At 36.7% G+C, this 20,725-nt stretch overlaps 1 pseudogene; it reads left to right on the top strand.

The window, feature by feature from the left end:
- Positions 1 to 10,893, top strand: part of LOC145131343 (heat shock cognate 70 kDa protein-like) — a 31,561-nt pseudogene extending 20,668 nt beyond the window's left edge.
- Positions 10,894 to 20,725: the final 9,832 nt, after the last annotated feature.

Below are 20,725 nucleotides of genomic sequence, written 5' to 3'. Positions count from 1 at the left end.
GAAATATCGATATAGGATGTTAAGTGTCAAGTGAAGTCTCGAACACAAACGGATCCTATTAAGCATATAATGGCACATATATGGATACAATTAGTGTATATAACAACTAATCTTGATAGGAACAACCTTAGGGACTAGGAAAACACTTGGAATGAAGTGTTACAATCACATATGATTGTACTAAGGTGTTTACGACCACACACAACGGTGTGTTTACGACCTAGGTGTGTTTACGGCCATGTGTTCACGGCCATTGATGTTTACGGCCTTGATGTTCACGGCCATAGATGTTCATGGTCATAGATGTTCACGGCCATAGATGTTTACGGCCCATGAAGATCATGAGAAGGGTTTACGGCCAAGGGAGATGCTATAGCCGTAAACTCTTGATGCTTAAGCTAAAATGGTCGATTCTTGGACGTGTTTCAAGAGCTTCTAATGGACAACTAGTATATGGAAAGGATACTTACGTTTTTAAGCTTGAAGGGGGTGTTCACGGCCCAAAGAACTAGTGTGTTCTTGGTGTTCTTGAAGATCTAACCCAAAAGAGATGAATTCACGGATGAAATCAAGGGGTTGTACTAGATTAAGAAGAATATCAACTAATACGAAAGAATCACTTACGAATTTATCGAGTAATAGAAGCGTTCTTGATGATACTTGAGAGAGAAAATGGGTGTTCTTGACTTGGAAGTGTGAGAAGTGAAGGGAAATGAAATAATATCACCCTTAAGGGTGGAGTTCACGGCCAGGCAAGAGATTACGGCCGTAATCTCTAGTTTACGGCCGTAAACTCCAAGCAATGGAGTTTTCCGGCTTGAATGTTGCACAACGAACTCTAGTAGATACTTCCTAACACTTAAACCGTGAATGTACTAGGCTTAGAACACTCAAACGGAGCCTAAACAATGCTAAAAGTTAGCAGAAACAAGTCTGACTGATGATTGAATTGAATGGCTTTACAAGATAGAAATTTCGGGTTGTCACATCGATCCATCGGCTCTCTTTACAAACGGGAAAAACTTGCAATGAATCGTGTTCTTTCCAAAAGAGACAACAATCATTTTTGCACACAAGTATCGACTCATACCCCAGACCAATAGACTTATGTTTCTTTTTGGCTAGATAATGTGAAAGGGGAGCCTTGTTGCCTTTGGGAAATGCTAATTGCAACAACTCAAGGAGTTGATCAAATGAACTATCAGTCCATTTGTTGTTCACCTTGATATGCATTAACTTTGCTAGAAACTCAAGGGAAGAAAAGATGCAACCAGGATACAATTTAGTTTCCACTTCTTCCAACAACTGTGCAAAATCATCATCCACACCGCTACCCCTTGTATTCGAGGTTCCTTCATCAAGGTTGGTATCATTTTCTCTCGACTCCCACATCACATCGTCGATTAAATCGGCCATTTCGTTACTTGGCAAGACGACTGGAGGAATAAAAGATTCACCATGATAGATCCAAATTTTGTACGACTTACTGAAACCATTTATAAATATATGGCGTTCCACTGCAATCAGGTACTTGAAGTAACGGTTATCACATTTTTCACAGGCACATCTGATTTTATCATTACTATCAAGGTGTGACTTCGACTTCTCGATAAAAGCTTTGAGTCCTCCTTGGAACTCGGGATGGTTTCGATATGGATTAGTAGTCCAACTTTTATCAATAGACATGATGTTGCTGAAACATAATTTTGGGTTTAGAGTTTAGTATACAGAATTAGCACTGTTTTTTTTACAAGCCACATTTTTTGTTTTTTTTTCAATTATAGCATTGTACTTTAAACAATTATATTATGTTGTTGTGTTGTTCTTTTTTACCGTTGAGATTAATATATATATATATATATATATATATATATATATATATATATATATATATATATATGTATATATATATATATATATATATATATATATATATATATATATATATATATATATATATATATATATATAATTTATGACATTGTATAAATATGTTGCAAGATTATAAGTTATTTTGAAGATTATAAGTTAACTACAGAACTTATTGGTTAATTTGGGGTTAGCTTGGGAACAAACTAGAAACTTTCTAGTATTCGTATATAAGTTTTTAAACAATTTTATAACATTTTTTGTGTTTTTTTTCCAATTATAACAATAATTTATTTTTATTTTTTTCAATTATAGCATCCTACTTATACCAAAACCACATACTTTCACATAATACATAAGAGCATGAAATTCACATACTTTCACATATATATACCACATATACACCAAATACAAATACATTCACATACACACATAATAACATCCTACTTAAACCAAATACACATACTTTCACATATATAGATAATAACATCCTATTTATACCAAATACACAAATTTCACATGTAATGCCCGTAGATCTGTGCTAGTCAATTTAGAGACGATAAGCATCAATATGACTTTTTGATAGAAGATTATTTAGAATGAATAATCTTAACTAAGTTGTAGTGGTCGTGACAAGGATTCCGAATATATAAAGAATGCCGAAATCCGAGTTATTACGAAGAAGTTATGACCTGTCGAAGTTTCGCGACAGAACCGACACGACACAGCGCGACGTAAATAGTGAATTTACGATAGAGCGATATTTGGATTTAGCGATCTAAACGAAAATCGTAGAATGCGTTAAACCGAGAGCGTGCATGAAAAGAACGCCCAAATCTGACTTCGTATGAGGAAGTTATGATTTTTCGAAGTTTCGGCTTAGCAGTGTACAACCCGAAGTTCGAATATGAGATCGAGCGATATTTAGCCGAAACAATCTAAACGAGAATTGAAGATCTCGTCGATAGTAGTCCAACGGTGAAAAGACAGACGAAAACGGACGTCAGACAAAGGAGTTATGATTTTCTAACAGAGTTTTCCTGTCCCGGCCTACTAAAAATAATATAATAAAAATAAAGTCAAAATTAGCCGAAGAAGTCTAAACGAGAGTTGTAGAGCATAATCTGACATTCGCGTCGTTATAAAGAACGTCGAAAACGGAGTTCTTATGCGAAAGTTATGAATTTCTGAAGTTCGGGGCGCGAAACCCCAAAACTGTCAGAGACCACGACGTGAAATCAGTGTTCACGATGTGAAATGTCTTCTGACGCCTCCTGGCGTCTGCCAGACCCAAATTACGATGAAGCATGCAGTGACGATCAAGCCCACGACGTGAAAATACTGTTCACGACGTGAAAATCGAAAAATCAGCCCTATAAATAGAAATCGAAGGCAGCCAGTTTTGGTTGCTAATTTCTCAACCTCTCTCACTCCCGATACCCTCTCTAGCCCTCCTAAAGTACCCCGAAGCCCCGGTATCATCCCGACACCCGAAGCGAGTCCCGAAACCCCGAAGATCCCGAGGAGAAAAGAGTTTCAAAGCCGAAGCTCTGCCCGCGAGAAACCCGGTGTGTGAAGATATCCCGGTTTCATAGAAGAACTTTTACTTGAAGAGCCGTAGTGTTGTCCGACAATCGTCCTAACAAGTGAGTGTGTAGTTACTTTCTTCTAACACATAGATATGAAGTATTTGCTATGAAATACGTGTTATGTGTTTATATATTGTTTGTTCATTTGAGATGGATGTTCGATGAATGTTTTATACAGGTTTGTATACGATTTAAACTATATATGTAATTTATATCTACAAATATGTTGGGTAGAACATGGGTAGATGAAATAGTTGGTGAGTGATGAAAGATTAGTTTGAGGATGAGACGAAAGATGATATAGATCATGAGATGAGGGTGACATGTGAAAATAAGTGAAACCTTTACCCAAACGATGGCCCCCGTCATTCAGCAGAGTAGGGATGACAACCACAGACTATTCTAGACAGTCCTGTGGAACACTAGCAAGCTCGCAACTTGTAGGTGTTGTGGACTTGATGTTCACCGGTGTACTCTAAAAACCCTGGCAGCTATAGATTTAGTGCCTTATAATAATACGATGGTAGCTATGGATTTAGTACAGTATAGATGAACCTTGGTAGCTATGGATTTAGTACTGTATAGTTGAACCTTGGTAGCTATGGATTTAGTACTGTGTAGATGAACCTTGGTAGTTATGGATTTAGTACTGTATAGATGAACCTCGGGCAGCATTGGACTTTGTGCCAATTCGTTAGGTCAATCCTTAGGAATGAATGAAGGAAGGATAGTTGATTCTTAGGGTAAAACCTTAAGAAATAAAGAAGATAAAGGGGATGAGTAATTGGGTTGATTGTTTGATGATTGAAATTAATATAATTATTTATTGTGGGTTGAAAACCCTATATGCTCACCAGGCTCCCAAGTCTGACCCACTCAGTTTTCTTTATATCACAGGTAGTGGCACAAGAGCATAAGTTGGTTGACACGACGAGAGATTTTGGATTATAGATCAGTAGTTATAAATAACTGTTGTAAGGTCTATTTTATACTGTTTATGCTTTTGGTCTGTATCGGAACATGACATCCCGAGATTTTATTATTTAATGAAAAGTACATTCTCTTTGAGAAATGTTTTGATAAAGTTTTACCATATCTTGTTTGGGAACAAATTCTGCAACCGTTTTCTTTAAAAGATTACTCTGATTTATAAAACAAAGCATAAACAAATCGGTCTTTTCTGGCCGAGAAATTGGGTATGTCACAGTTGGTATCAGAGCATTAGTTTAAGCGAACTAGGAATTTGTAGGATTTCTAGACTTAAACTTAGAATGCTAAGCGATGATTGTGAGATGAGTGTCTACCATATTTTAAGACACGAGTACTAGTATATTTTAGGAAAGTTGCCTAAAATGATTTTATGTGCTAAATGTTATATGTTTGCCATATATGATATTATTTGTTCGGATCTATAGTCTGTTGCCGACGGGGTCTGGAAACTTTATGTGTTTAGGATTCTAAGCGTACGACTACGGTATTAGAACTAGCATGTAAACGTTTCGGAGTGATAAGGAGATTTATACGTCTATCGTAAATAAAGCTTCTTATCTTAAATTCTCGCCCGGTACACCGAACGTCTTCTTGGGTGTACAAAACGTTATGGTGAAGACTCGTAGAGAATTGAGTAAATGGAGGAAATGAAAGGCTTATGATAGTGAATGACACCTATCGGAAGATATCATAAGAGTGGTATCTTGCCTTTAGAATATGTCTGATAAAATAACGGAACGTTTAGAGGAGTTCGGTACGTCTGAAGTACACCTTCGATTGGCAGGATGATGGAACGATTGGTGTAATTCTTGAAGTTTTTCCATCGTCTGGAATTTTCATCACCAACCGAGTTGAAGTAGAATTGATGATTGAAGATACGCATGGAAGGTGTCCTAGTAGAGTCTAGGAAAATTTTTATGATTAATTGGACACATTCGTATGTGTTAAATTGTTTTGTGATTTTAGGACTTGGGAACTGCGAGACAATACTTGGGACGAGTATGAGTAGGTGTGAATAGTAGTAGAGATCTATACTACTGGAAGCACATGACTCACACTTGGATCAGGGAAAGTCACAAGGTTACCAAGAAGCTAATAATTGATTTCGTTTTTATTCAAGTATGTCGTTACCATTGTTTCGGTAATGACTAATGAGGTAATTGTTATTCCGACCCTAGTGGTCATATCAAATTGAGTCCGACTACGATGAGTTTGTTACGTGGTTCAAAGAACCAAGTTCAATGTAACATCTGACTTAAGTCAGAAGATTGAAATCAATGCGATCGATGTCATCGCGCTCGTTGTTAAAGAAGCTTGTAGCTAGAAATGCTTCATGCTAAAATGTGATCATATCACATTAGAATATGAAGGAAGGTATATTCCATTCTGGAATTTGACTCTAAGAGACTTGAGTCTAAGCGTTGCATCATACGATGAGAGATCATTAGAGCATGACTCATCGGTCTGTTACAATAGATAAGGGAAAGTACTTATCCTAAGAAGAAGAATGAGTCCTCAATAAGGATTTATTTTGTAACTCGTAGGTTACGATTGAAAGTCCAACATAGTACGAAGAGCAGATGTAAGATTTAGCATCGCCTGCGGTTAAGAAGTCCAAGAGTTAGATACTCATTCGAAGGAACATAGAAATTACGATTATTACTTAGGATGGAAAGATAACGTATGGAATCATTATACAAGCCCTATTTTCGTTGATGATTCTGGGACGTAATCATCCTAAGGGGGAGATAATTGTAACGCCCGTAGATCTGTGCTAGTCAATTTAGAGACGATAAGCATCAAAAATGACTTTTTGATAGAAGATTATTTAGAATGAATAATCTTAGCTAAGTTGTAGTGGTCGTGGCAAGGATTCCAGATCTATAAAGAATGCCGAAATTCGAGTTATTACGAAGAAGTTATGACCTGTCAAAGTTTCGCGACAGAACCGACATGACACAGCGCGACGTAAATAGTGAATTTACGATAGAGCGATATTTGGATTTAGCGATCTAAATGAAAGTCGTAGAATACATTAAACCAAGAGCATTCATGAAAAGAACGCCCAAATCTGACTTTGTATGAGGAAGTTATGATTTTTCGAAGTTTCGGCTTAGCAGTGTACAGCCCGAAGTTCGAATATGAGATCGAGCGATATTTAGCCAAAACAATCTAAACGAGAATTGAAGATCTCATCGATAGTAGTCCAACGGTGAAAAGACAGACGAAAACGGACGTCAGACGAAGGAGTTATGATTTTCTAACAGAGTTTTCCTGTCCCGGCCTACTAAAAATAATATAATAAAAATAAAGTCAAAATTAGTCGACGAAGTCTAAACAAGAGTTGTATAGCATAATCTGACATTCGCGTCGATATAAAGAACGTCGAAAACGGAGTTCTTATGCGAAAGTTATGAATTTCTGAAGTTCGGGGCGCGAAACCCCAAAACTGTCAGAGACCACGACGTGAAATCAGTGTTCACGACGTGAAATGTCTTCTGACGCCTCCTGGAGTCTGACATACCCAACTTGCGATGACGCATGCAGTGACGATCAAGCCCACGACGTGAAAATACTGTTCACGACGTGAAAATCGAAAAATTAAATAGAAATCGAAGGCAGCCGGTTTTGGTTGCTAATTTCTCAACCTCTCTCACTCTCGATACCCTCTCTAGCCCTCTTAAAGTACCCCGAAGCCCCGATATCATCCCGACACCCGAAGCGGGTCCCGAAGCCCCGACGATCCCGAGGAGAAATGAGTTTCAAAGTCGAAGCTCTGCCCGCGAGAAACCCGGTGTGTGAAGATATCCCAGTTTCATAGAATAACTTTTACTTGAAGAGCCGTAGTGCTGCCCGACAATCGTCCTAACAAGTGAGTGTGTAGTTACTTTCTTCTAACACATAGATATGAAGTATTTGCTATGAAATACGTGTTATGTGTTTATATATTGTTTGTTCATTTGAGATGGATGTTCGATGAATGTTTTATACAGGTTTGTATATGATTTAAACTATATATGTAATTTATATCTACAAATATGTTGGGTAGAACATGGGTAGATGAAATAGTTGGTGAGTGATGAAAGATTAGTTTGAGGATGAGACGAAAGATGATATAGATCATGAGATGAGGGTGACAGGTGAAAAAGGAGTGAAACCTTTACCCAAACGATGGCCCCCGTCATTCAGCAGAGTAGGGTCGACAACCACAAACTATTCTAGACAGTCCTGTGGAACACTAGCAAGCTCGCAACTTGTAGGTGTTGTGGACTTGATGTTCACCGGTGTACTCTAAAAACCCTGGCAGCTATAGATTTAGTGCCTTATAATAATACGATGGTAGCTATGGATTTAGTACAGTATAGATGAACCTTGGTAGCTATAGATTTAGTATTGTATAGATGAACCTTGGTAGCTATGGATTTAGTACTGTGTAGATGAACCTTAGTAGCTATGGATTTAGTACTGTATAGATGAACCTCGGGCAGCAATGGACTTTGTGCCAATTCCTTAGGTCAATCCTTAGGAATGAATGAAGGAATGATAGTTGATTCTTAGGGTAAAACCTTAAGAAATAAAGAAGATAATGGGGATGAGTAATTGGGTTGATTGTTTGATGATTGAAATTAATATATTATTTATTGGGGGTTGAAAATCCTATATGCTCACCAGGCTCCCAAGCCTGACCCACTCAGTTTTGTTTATATCACAGGTAGTGGCACAAGAGCATAAGTTGGTTGACATGACGTGAGATTTTGGATTATAGATCAGTAGTTATAAATAACTGTTGTAAGGTCTATTTTATACTGTTTATGCTTTTGGTCTGTATCAGAACATGACATCCCGAGATTTTATTATTTAATGAAAAGTACATTCTCTTTGAGAAATGTTTTGATAAAGTTTTATCATATCTTGTTTGGGAACAAATTCCGCAACCGTTTTCTTTAAAAGATTACTCTGATTTATAAAACAAAGCATAAACAAATCGGTCTTTTCTGGCCGAGAAATTGGGGATGTCACATCACATTCATTTACCACATTTACAACAAACATACATTCATTCACATACACACACAATAACATCCTACTTATAACAAACACATATAATTTCATATATATATATATATATATATATATATATATATATATATATATATATATATATATATATATATATATAGATAATAACATCATATATACTTCTACCAAATACTCATATACTACATATACATCAAACACACATACATTGGCATATATACACCAAATTCACATAGATTCATACAAATATCAAATATACATACATATGGCAATTTTCACATAATTGATACAACTACACATAGCTTGCAATTAAACTCAAATTTCACAATAAATTGAAATAATAGAACCTGTAATGGCGGAAATCAACGAATGTGTCCCCGGAAAAATTGGTCTTCACCCGAAAATACCCTCAACCGTAAACCCAAAGACAACACTACCAAAAACACTGAAATTGAAAAATAATTTGCAATTAATTATCAAATGCAGCTAGAAATAGAAGTTATCATACAAAGACAAAGAGATATAAGAACTTCAACTTACCTTTCTTCCCGAGATGGAGCTAGAAATTGAGACTTAACCCGTGTAATTGAAGTCGTAACCACCCTTGATCCATAATCTCAAATGTGGGGAGATATCTTGTTGGGATCAAGGAATGATAGAAAAAGGGGGCACCGATTGGAAGAGTAGCAGTGTCACAGGAAGCAGATGGAAAACAGGAAGCCAAAGAGCAGATTGTGTCCGTTTTTCTTTCTTATCTGCGATAGCCTTTAGCGGCGACGCTTTTAGTGGCGACAATTTAGGCTTTACCGGCGACAATAATCAACAGCGGCGGCTATCTGGAGGGAAGGGTATCGCGTCTTTTTATAGACCACTATTAGCGGTGACTTTTTAGACTTTTAGCGGCGACACGAATATCGCCGGTATTAGGTTTGTGCTGATAAGAGGCCCCAACCGTTGGATTAGATACTCGATCGAACGGCTGAGATCTATTAGAGGGGGAAAGCGCGGATTCGGTGAGAAGCCTTTACCGGCGACACAATTACTAGCGACGAAGGCTTTTAGCGGCGAAAAATGGTAGAGTCGCCGCTAAAAGCTCTCGTCGCCGGTAATTGTGTCGCCGCTAAAGGCGTAGTTTCTTGTAGTGTAATTAAAAAACAAATAATATTTATACCATCTTATTATAATATTTATTATACAAGAGCTAACAACAACGTCATTGACATATTTAAAAAACATATTTTTTTTAAAGATTTCAAATATATTATTGTATTCTGCGCAATGCGCGGATATTCGCCTAGTATATATATAAATAAAAGAAAAAAAGAAAAAAGAAAAACAAACGCGCCAATTTATTTATTTGCAATTGGTTATTTGTGATTAATAGATTAATAGTTTTTAGTGTTAATTCTTTATTTATTTGCAATCGTTATTTACAATAGATTAATAGATTAATAGTTTTTAGTCTTAATTCTTTATTTATTTGCAATCGTTATTTACAATTGGTTATAGGATCCGATCTGCTACTACTACTTTTTAACTCTTTCATTCATATCGGTTTTACTTAAATAGTGAACTACATGGTTTTTGTTCTAGACTCGTCACTGTCAATTAGGATACAAAAGGTGCACCGAATGCTGCAGGAGTTCTTCGATGGGAAGGAGCTATGCAAGAGCATAAACCCTGAGATGAAGCTGTAGCTTATGGGGCGGCAGTTATGGCTGCAAAGTTTTGTGGTGGGACTACAACGATGGTAAAGGAGTTGATGCTAATGGATGTCACTCCGTTGTCTCTTGGTAGGGAGAATATAGGTGAAAGAATGTGTGTTGCGATCCCAAAAAATACTCCTATTCCTACCAACAAAACCATGAATATTTATACTGTCCAAGACAACCGAACCTGTATGGCTGTGAAGGTGTACCAAGGTGAACGCACTAGATCCACTGACAACTACTTGTTGGGATCATTTACCATTTCAGGAATTCCCCCTGCTCCTAAAAGAGTCTCAGTTGTTGAGCATTGCTTTGAAATAGATGCTGATGGCATCCTCACAGTTACGGCTAAAATAGTATCAACTGGTAAGACTGAGAAACTTTCTCTTACAAATCTCAGTGGAAGGTTGTCAAGTCAAGAGATTGAGAAAATGGTGAAAGATGCTGAGAATTTCAGGCTTTAGGACCAAGAGTTCAAGAAGAAAGCTGAAGCATACAATGCAGTGGAAGATTATATATATGACTTGAAGAATAAGATCAAAAGAAATGATATCCCGCCAAAGGACTTGAAGAACGTGCAGAATGCAATAGATGATACGGTGGAGTGGCTCTCAACTGGGAAAGTTGCAACTGTTGATGAGATTGAACGCAAGAAGGAGTTCCTGGAGTTCATATCCAGGCTTGCGTTTTCTAATTAATTCTATATAAGTCTTGGATGTGCTAAATTTTGGGATCAGATGTACGTGATGTTTTGCAGCATGTTATAAATATTAATGCTTCCGTTACTTTGTGGTTGATTCGTTTATGACACAGCAGTGATTTTCATCCGATGAACAGTTTGTACGTGGGTTCTATTATTTCAAGGGTTCCTTAGTAACTGAAAATTGAAAGCCGCTCCATATATATATAGATTACTTTGTGGTTGATTCTTTTAAAAATTTACCAACAATGTCTTAAATAATTGAATCACGAATATAACATTTTACCTTCTTGAAAAGCAAATTCATAATAATCTTAAAGTAATCGGTTCTTTTATCGAAAAAATCCACTACATACAATGAGAAGAAACAAGCAAAAGTACGTAGACTTGGACATTGTTAAAACTTAAAAGCAATTACAGACAATCACTTCATTACGTGGAATTTCTGAATGTTTTGCTTTATGTGGTTGCACCACCTTAGTTTAAATAGACGAAGTATATACTTTTTTTAATATCTTAAAACAAGGAAATCGCCCTAATATAAATGAAGCTCATTTTTTTTTTTTTTTTATGAAGCTCATTAATGCAAAAATTAGTAACTTCCAAATATAATAAAGATCTTTTAAATATGTCATATATTACGCACATAATCACTCCTCAATCTAAATTTAACAATTCGAATTATAATTTATAATGAAATAATAAACTTGTTTGAGATTTCTTTATGTTTTATTCACTTCATATATGAAATCGTAATATGATTATCGGAATGGAAACTTCAATTTATGAGTCGAGTCCAATTGATATATTATTCTCTTTTTGGAACCAAAGTTATCTTATATACTTCTATTAAAATTTATGAACATTCATATTAGTTATAAGTTTTTTGAAAAAAAAGACGACTATACGTGTTATTCTTCGGGTATATTAAAAATGGCCATTTAACAGTTTGACCATACGTTTTTTTAGAAATAAGAAAAATAATCAAGTTTAGAACTTGATCAATTCCGAAAAATATTACTGTAAAAAAAGAACTAATATGAAGAAAAGTTGTTTTGAAACTCTACAGTTGAGAATTATTCCACTTCAATTTTCACAGTATGTCCTTGTTGGTTCTCTGCAACTCCACGACATAATATCTCAACATAGAATATTGTCTTTCAAAATAGGGCTTTTGACTTAAAAGTCCTTTAAGTTTGTCAGATTTTGTTGGTTTTGTCCCTGTGACGATTTTTTGTTCGTTAATGTCCAAAATTTGCCAAGTTTTTTTCACTTTTGTCCTTTTTACAAATCTTTGATGATTTTACCCTAAGTATGTTTTTCAAATTTGCAAAAACAACCCTCAAGTTTATAAATCTTATATGTTTTTATCTTAAGTATGTTTTCCAAATTTGACATTAAAGTCCTTAAGTTTGTTAAATTTTGTCGGTTTTGTCCCTAGACACCTACTATTATAGGTAGCAAGGGCAAAAATGAAAAAACTTGGAAAATTTTGGACACTAACGAACAAAAAATCGTCATAGGGACAAAACCAACAAAATCTGACAAACTTAAGGACTTTTAAGTCAAAAGCCCTTCAAAATATCCATGTATCTTGGTCTTTGCAATCACATGGCTTTAAAAATCTTCTGTCTTGAAATTTGGAGTTGGTATTTCTATCGAAGCTCGAGCAAGTATTGGGATGCCTGGTTTGAGAGTCATCTTATATATGATTATGTTTGCAAGAAAACCCTATGTGCATGATATAATGGCCTTGATAGGAAAGCATGTGTGATATCCCATAAATTTCTTCCCCATCCATTCATCTTGATTCTTACCCCTACCCATAATTTAATACTTTCTGATGGCCCACCCATCATTAGGGATATATCTCATATACTATGCCTTTAATCTTTTTTTTTTCATTTTTCACCCACTTTAATTCCCTTCTTGTGGATAATGACAAATGCTCTAAAATTTATGTTATTTGTTCTTTTTAAGGAATGTCTCACCTAACTGAATATCGGCCTCATGTATTTCCCCTAGACTGAATGTCTTCTTATTCCCCAAATTATATAGCATTGTCTCCCTTCGATCAACATCCCCAAACAACTGAATTTTGTCTAAATCTATTACAACTATGTCTTCCTCTAGATCTTCAGGAGTTACATCAAATGGCATTCCCCTCACAATTGGTTTCACATCATGATCAACAACACTATGAAATTCTGCCATGTCCACTTCCACATCATCTACAACATCTAATTCAAACACATCAAACTCACTATCACTGGAATCATCCTTACCATCACTTTTATTCATATGTTTAACTTCAGCAGCCTCTTCTGATTTATCAAACTTTATGTCCTCATTCACCTCCATTTATGTTGCTAATTCAGCTCCTAGATTAAAATGATAGTCCTTTTCAAAGTTCCTCTCATATGGTAAAATTTGATCCCTAAAATCAAATTAGGGATCAAAGAAATCAACCCAATCATCAGTGTTTCGAATAGGGACACTTTCACTAGGGTTTGGAACAGTCCAACCAATACATATACATCCTCATTCAACGATGGTTTCTAAGGTATTATTTCTTATGAGATGTTGGGAGCATTAGTAGTAATATGACTGATACAACACTAAGGTTTGTTTAAATCAAATGTTAACTTCTTACTACAGGACCCTATTTTTTCCTTTTCTTCTCTTAGTAACATACTCTTGGGATATATCATGTGATTGTATCCTTGATTTTCCATGTTCCGTGTAAACTATGATTTCTTTACAGTTAACTATATACTTTGAAAGATTTACCAAATGTTGGTCATTACTTAATGGAAAAAGTCCAAAGTCTAAATGAACATCATGCATGCAAAAATAAAAGAAAAGGGTTCATGACTGTCATACCCTACTACTTCCAACATGGAATTTAGTTCCTCCAAATAAAATTCTTTTATGTCGACATTATCATCGTAAGTCACCCTTCCATCCACATACTTTCTTCCATGCTTGTTGTTGAAAAACCCACCATGATTGATTCTGATTGTAAAGATTCTAGGAAAGCCCTATGCACAAATTTCGTTACATGATCTTGTTAACAAATGGTGAAATACATCAACATTTACATTGTAATTTTAAATCGTGATACTATAAACCTCTTTCATATCCACATTTGTTTCGCATGCTCCATGATCTGCTTTCTAGCCATGGCAACATCTTTGATTCTTATTTGTTATATGATAATGTGGTTAATTTCAAACAATGGCTTACACCAGGTGAGTAGATAACGAAGAACAGGCAAGCATGTTAGACCATCTTCAGTTAGGTGTGATACAAATCAACCATCGATCAACATCACAATCTTATTTATTGACATGTTATCAGCAAATGTGATGTGAGGGGTTGCCTAAGTGATTTTACCCATTTACACATTAATTTTGCAACAGTAATCACTTTACAGTGAAAATAGACAGGGTTAAAGATTGGAGGACCACCGGTGTTATCATGACCCTTCATAGGGACCATTGGTGTTACTTTCCTAAAAGTAGAACCATATTGGTATAACAGGTGAACCATAAGGACAAATTTACCTTTTCCTCTAAAACATGGATCAAACTTTTTCCCATCAATTTTTCCCTATCATTTTTTGTAGTTAAAACTTAAAACATTCAACCAAATTTATTACCTTCATTTTTTATCATAAAATGTGGCTTAATTTCGAACCAAATTATTCCCTTTGATTTTGTAGCCAATTTTTTTTTTATTGAAAACAAATCTGGATCCAATTTTGTTTTTATTGTGAAATGTGGCTCATGTACTTAAAATTCAAACAAAAAAATATCTTAATAATGATATGTTACTAACAAAATACACACTTGTTTACCAATTATCACATTATCGTTGTTTACTAGTAGTTCAATTTTATGTTAAGTGTTTGTAATTTAACATTTTGTTATGAAAAAACTTACCACTTCAAATTGGATGTAATGAAATTTTAACATTTTGTTATCAAATTGTTAGCATGTTGTATCTTTCAATTTGGAAAGTGAAAAAAATAAATAAATAAAAAATAAAACCACCATTCGACTGCTAAAGAAAACACAAGACAGAAAAAAAAATGACATTTCTTTGTTCTTAATGTTTTACGGGTTCAAAAGGGATATAATAAAATTTTAATATTTTGATATCAAATTATAAGCATGTTTTGGAAAATGAAAAAAAAAACACGCATTCTAATTCTTTCTAGTTAAAAACACAGGACAAGTAAACACACAAAAAAAATTGAAAAAAAAACAAAAACAAAAAATCAAAAGTAACTTTTCTTTGTATTTAATGTTCTATTAAATGCTTAGTTGGTTAAGTAATAATGAAAGATATTTTGTTAAAAGGATTATTTCTTTAAGTCAACCAAAATAATCATCCATTCATTACAATAACTCAACCAAAGTATAAAAATGTATCAAATATTTATAAGAGTACAAAATAAAACATAGAATGCGGAACACTTGTGGATGCGATGCAATCACGTCAAGCTCTTCCTTTTAGAATCGGAAGTACCTGAAAATAAACATGAAAGCGTATGCACAAAGCTTCATGAGTTCCCCAAAATACCACATACCATACATACATATCAGTTCGAAGCTGCAACGCGTCTATTTCACCCCCATATCAATTTCACCCATGAGTCTATTTTAACTCAATTGGTGTTTTTCAACCGAACAAGTCTATTTCACCCCGAGCCTATTTCAACTCGATAAGTGTTTTTCAACCAGACAGGTCTATTTCACCCCACATATATATAACATACATGCATATCATCAAGAGTCACAAAGACAACAAGAACATGACGACACCTAGTGTCCTACAGTACAGTGAGAAGACTCACCTCGATCGGTTAACGAATAGATCTCACACACGACCTGTCGGTGCTAAAATCCCTCCCACTAAAAATATCCAAAACCAAACCCTAATTAACAATTAAGGTGGTCATCTATAATCAGGGGTCCTAATTATATTTTCTCTTTCTAGGGTAAAAGACCATTTTACCCTAGAAAGGCTAGACCCTACTCATCTTGACCAAAAGTCCAATTTTGACTAATTACACTCTTTGGTGGTATGCCTTGCATACACCGTGCTCTATGCATTGCGTAGAGTCTCATATGAAAAGATCGAGGAACCATCAGGCTACGCTGGGGGTAGCCCAATTTACGCCCTGCGTAGTACGCTGTTAAGTCATTTCCATTTTTAGTTGTCATAATCCATAAATACTAACCATCTATTGCTCGGATCTGGTCCTAATAAACGTCCTAAGTGATAAAGTCTATTAATTTATGCCTTTGCATGGCTAAATTGAGCTCAAGATCAAATTATAGTCCCATAACATCCTCTAATGACCAAAATTAAACTCTTGCATGAGTGAATGATAGCAACCAAGATCCCATTTTTATGACATATCAACCTCAGAAACATCAAGGAATGGAGGTTGAGCATAGGTGAAAGGTGAAATAGATTTCTTCCTCACTTCAATTAGATTTCTTCCTCGAAAACCAAGAAGCTAACAAGATCTAACTCAATAAACCGTAAAGGTGAAAGCTTTATACCTTCTGGAGTTGGCAAATGAAATGAAGGCTCTGAATCTACATGCTTGAGCTTCACCAAGCTTCAAGATGAGCTTTTACTTCTTCAAAATGCACTACAAAACACCCAAGAGGCTCAAATCTACCTCAAGATGATTAGGTTTTCGAGTTTGATGCCAAAGAGGGTGGAGGTTGAGCATAGGAAGACTCCCACGGGATTAGAGCCTTTAAATAGGGCTCACAACCCCTCAATTAGGGTTTTGGTAAGCAGTGAAAACGACCTGCATAGCAAGATTTACGCCATGCGTATATCATTAAAGACGTCTTCCTCCATCAGCCACTATGTCATGCGTATATGCACGGAAAGGTATCGACGAACCCCACAATCCTATGTAGTTACCTTTGGCTTAACACATGCCGAACTTAAACGATAATCCACATAAGAAACCCGACCTAGAACTTTTCCCTTTCTACCCTTTGGTTCCAACATGCGAATCAAGGGCTTAGATCTCACAACCAATATTATAAATCTTTACTAAGGTCTAAACTTTACTTTCTTAAAGCCCAAATTCTTTACATGAATGAGTTACGACCCACAAACCCTAAATTTAAGAAACATCCGAAATAGGGTGTTATAACTCTCCCCACTTGAATTAGATTTCTTCCTCAAAATCATTCCTTACTACTTGCTCTACCACACCAGCCAATCCTGCCCAAACTTCTTGAATTTCTATTTGGACTGAGAAGTCGTCTCATACAGACGATCGCCATCCAACACTACCATCAAGCCTGATCTTAGCAGAATTCATTTATCATGATAAAGAAATGAGCCTTAACAATATGTCCGCTACCAACGAAAGAAAACACAATTGCTCTGCTCGAAAACTGAAACCCAACACCATGTTTGACTTCCCAACCGACCAATCCATCCCATCCCACAACCATAAATAATCCAATCCGCATCCTGAACCGAATGAAACGCTTCCGACCTTGAATTATCTTGTTGATAGCTAGCTGAAAAAATAGAATCCCTAACCATTCATCATTGCTGAAACCTTGCATCTAAAAATGTAAGCGACTCCCAACACGAGTCTCAACTCTTGGTGCAAAACCAATATATAAATCGCATCCTGATAACTACATATTTTCATATTTGATCTATTCAAGATCTCCTAATTCCATTCTGACCTTCTAATAAATTGGGATGCAGAATGCTTAACCGTTCGTTAAGACTAACAGTCTCACACATGGTTGCACAATGAGACTTCGCCCAAGAGTCTAACTGGCAAAGGCTACCCTAGCCTATCTACCACACGGACCCAATCCATTGATCATGGAGTTTCCCTACTCCAAAATTGATCTAACACCTTAAATAAGTCAGTTATTACTGGGTCCCATCTTCATGATTCATACACTTACCGATTCACGATACCACCTGACACCATCTAGTTCGCTAGAATGCTAAGATCACAGAACGCACCGATCTTGCCATCATTTTATCACTGGTTCGTAGACTTATGACCAATACCACATGTTTTGAGCATATCCTCGAATTTCTAAATGGTTCTCTCACCCATGATAACCTAACCAGATGGGCCTCGCCCACGCGTCTCACCCAAACTATCGTATCCAAAAGGGCCTCGACAACGAGTCTCACCCAGACTAGATAACAATAACGATCACGACTCAACTCGAATGAAGGTTGTGATCCTTTCACAGTCTTACAACCCTTTCTTGCAAAAGCCAACTTATCCTAGCAGATACTACGAACAACATGCAATCTCGCCATACCTCCACAATCGCCATGGGCCCAACCCATGGTCTTGTCGACCATCCACAATAACAATCCAAAATCAATCATAATTCGAAACCTCATCCTGCTAAACTCCAATCAGGTGTTCGGGTCATGCTTTGAACCCCAAAGCCTTCATTAGACAATAACAGGCAGAGAGGTTCTAACACAACCCTCAACCTGAACCTAGTCATGATCCCATAATGTGTCACTACTGATGCTTCTTGTCCTCAGAAATGATAACCTGAACCTTCAGCATTTTCTTCCCTGATTACAACCGAACAATGATCATTATACTAAGCATAAAACCCGGCTCATGCCACCACCATTATTGACTCATCACTTGCCCTAGATTAGGAAATTCCACATTGATTCTCACTTAGAAATACTCCTATTAATCCAAACGATTCTCCCCCACTTGGATTCAGCTGCACTTTGCCAACCTCATAACCATTGGATTATGAACCATCTCACAACCTTACTACTCTACCATCACCATCTTGAGCATACAATATTTAAGATTTCTGACTAAAAAATTCAGGGTATACCCACCCCAAACCAGGTTAAACACATCACTACTCTAGACGAAATTTTGCTGCATCCCCAACACCTACTCTTGATATAATTCCAAATCTTTGAACAACCCAACTGATGAAAAAGAATGAATAAACCTACCATCTGAATAGATAGAGTAGCCGATCCAACAACTCACTTGCTACTGGGCAGAACCAAAGCAAACATGCATCAACCAGGCCCTGAAGGTATAAATCTGATAACAACTATCCTTACACACGCGATCTGACCAGTCATTCACTGGCTCGGAACCAAAAATGATACCTATGAATCCTGCATTTAGATCCAATATGATCACACTGCAACTTCCTCAGACTCAATGCATTAAAACCATCAAATCCATACGATTGTCGATCCTTCAAGCAAAACACTCATTCTTCCCCACTTATAGCTTACTCTATCATTGGCCGATGTCTCCCACGTTGAAGCCTAAAACCGGCTCATACATATACCTTCAAAGAACTGTTCTCGGTATGCAAAATGGCATATGACAACTCCTTGGAATATAATAAGTAGACCATCATAAAGAAACCACGATCCTTAGGTGGAGACTTAACTATACTGGACATATCGTATCACATACACACTCACATGATCATATGCAGAAATAATAACAACATGAAGGAAGCAAATAAGATACATACTGGAAACAACATCTAATGGAACTCGGGTATCCTCGGCCTGCAACTGAAATGCTCGGCTCATCACCACTAGAGCCTCTACTTCGCCATCACGGACATTTGTGATCCTCAGCATAGCTGGAGCAGGTACCCTCACCGCTCCACTCATCAATCACGGACAGTCAGCCTTCTTGTGGACCACCTGTTTGCAGTGAAAACACATCAGACTCAAAGCCCGAGGATAATCCCTTCTAAAATAACAACCTGGCCGCAACTGAATCAGCCTCTCCCTTTCTCACGACAGCTCCCCTCGTGAGTCCTCCCACACTTGGCACAACGGCCCTGACCCTGATGACCTCCTGACCGTGAATCCTGAGTCTTGGATCTCTTCGCCTAATCCACTGCGGTATGAACATACCCCGACCCGCTCTTCAACCGGAGTTGTAACTCAATCTCCCCTTCTCGGGCTCTATCAATCATATCATCCAAAGTCTTGCAGCTCGACAGGCTCACAAACTCTCGAATATCATCCTGCACCATATCATGTGTAACACCCAAAAAAATCATAAAATTTAAAACTTTTTAAAAACAACCATAAACCATCATTGTTCACAAAAGAACCATTGATTAAAAAGTATTATTCAAAATCAAAGTTTTCCCAAGACCCAATAACACAAAATAGGAAGATGTGCACGATCACACATTTGCTTTCCCGTGATCATCAGAAGTACTTGAAACAATAAACTGAAATTGTAAGCCAATGCTTAGTGAGTCCCCCCCCCCCCAAGTACCATCACACAATATATAAAATACATAGATTAGCATGATTGGTCCACAACCTCCTGGTTGGATTACCCTGGCCCACAACACCCGGTTGGATTACTCTGCATACCACATATTTGGTGCACAACCTCCCGGTTGGATTACCCTGTCACACAACCTCCCGGTTGGAATGCCTTGGCCTATAACCTCCCAGTTGGAATGCCCCGTTCTGTTGACAGATAACACAAAGCAGTAGTCTCAACCCACATAACATGCCAACACATAATAGAAAACAAGCATACTCAGCAAATAGATAATCATACAGCCAATAATCACAAGTATTCCTACAGGCTACCAATCTAACACCTATTTGAAGCTATCATATATTCTTATCGAACTACCATGTGTTTAACATATCAACAAACAGTATGAAATAGGTTATCAAACCAATGGGTCGGCCTTGGTGCCTTTGATCCACAAAATACAGTGAGGAAAACTCATGTCTCAGTCCAAAAAAATTGAGTAAATCCC

The sequence above is a fragment of the Lactuca virosa genome, chromosome 8 (genome assembly GCF_052849685.1).
Source record: "Lactuca virosa cultivar CGN04683 chromosome 8, Lactuca_virosa_CGN04683_v6, whole genome shotgun sequence".
Lineage (NCBI taxonomy): Eukaryota > Viridiplantae > Streptophyta > Magnoliopsida > Asterales > Asteraceae > Lactuca > Lactuca virosa.
This window is presented reverse-complemented; position numbering and strand designations above follow the sequence as displayed.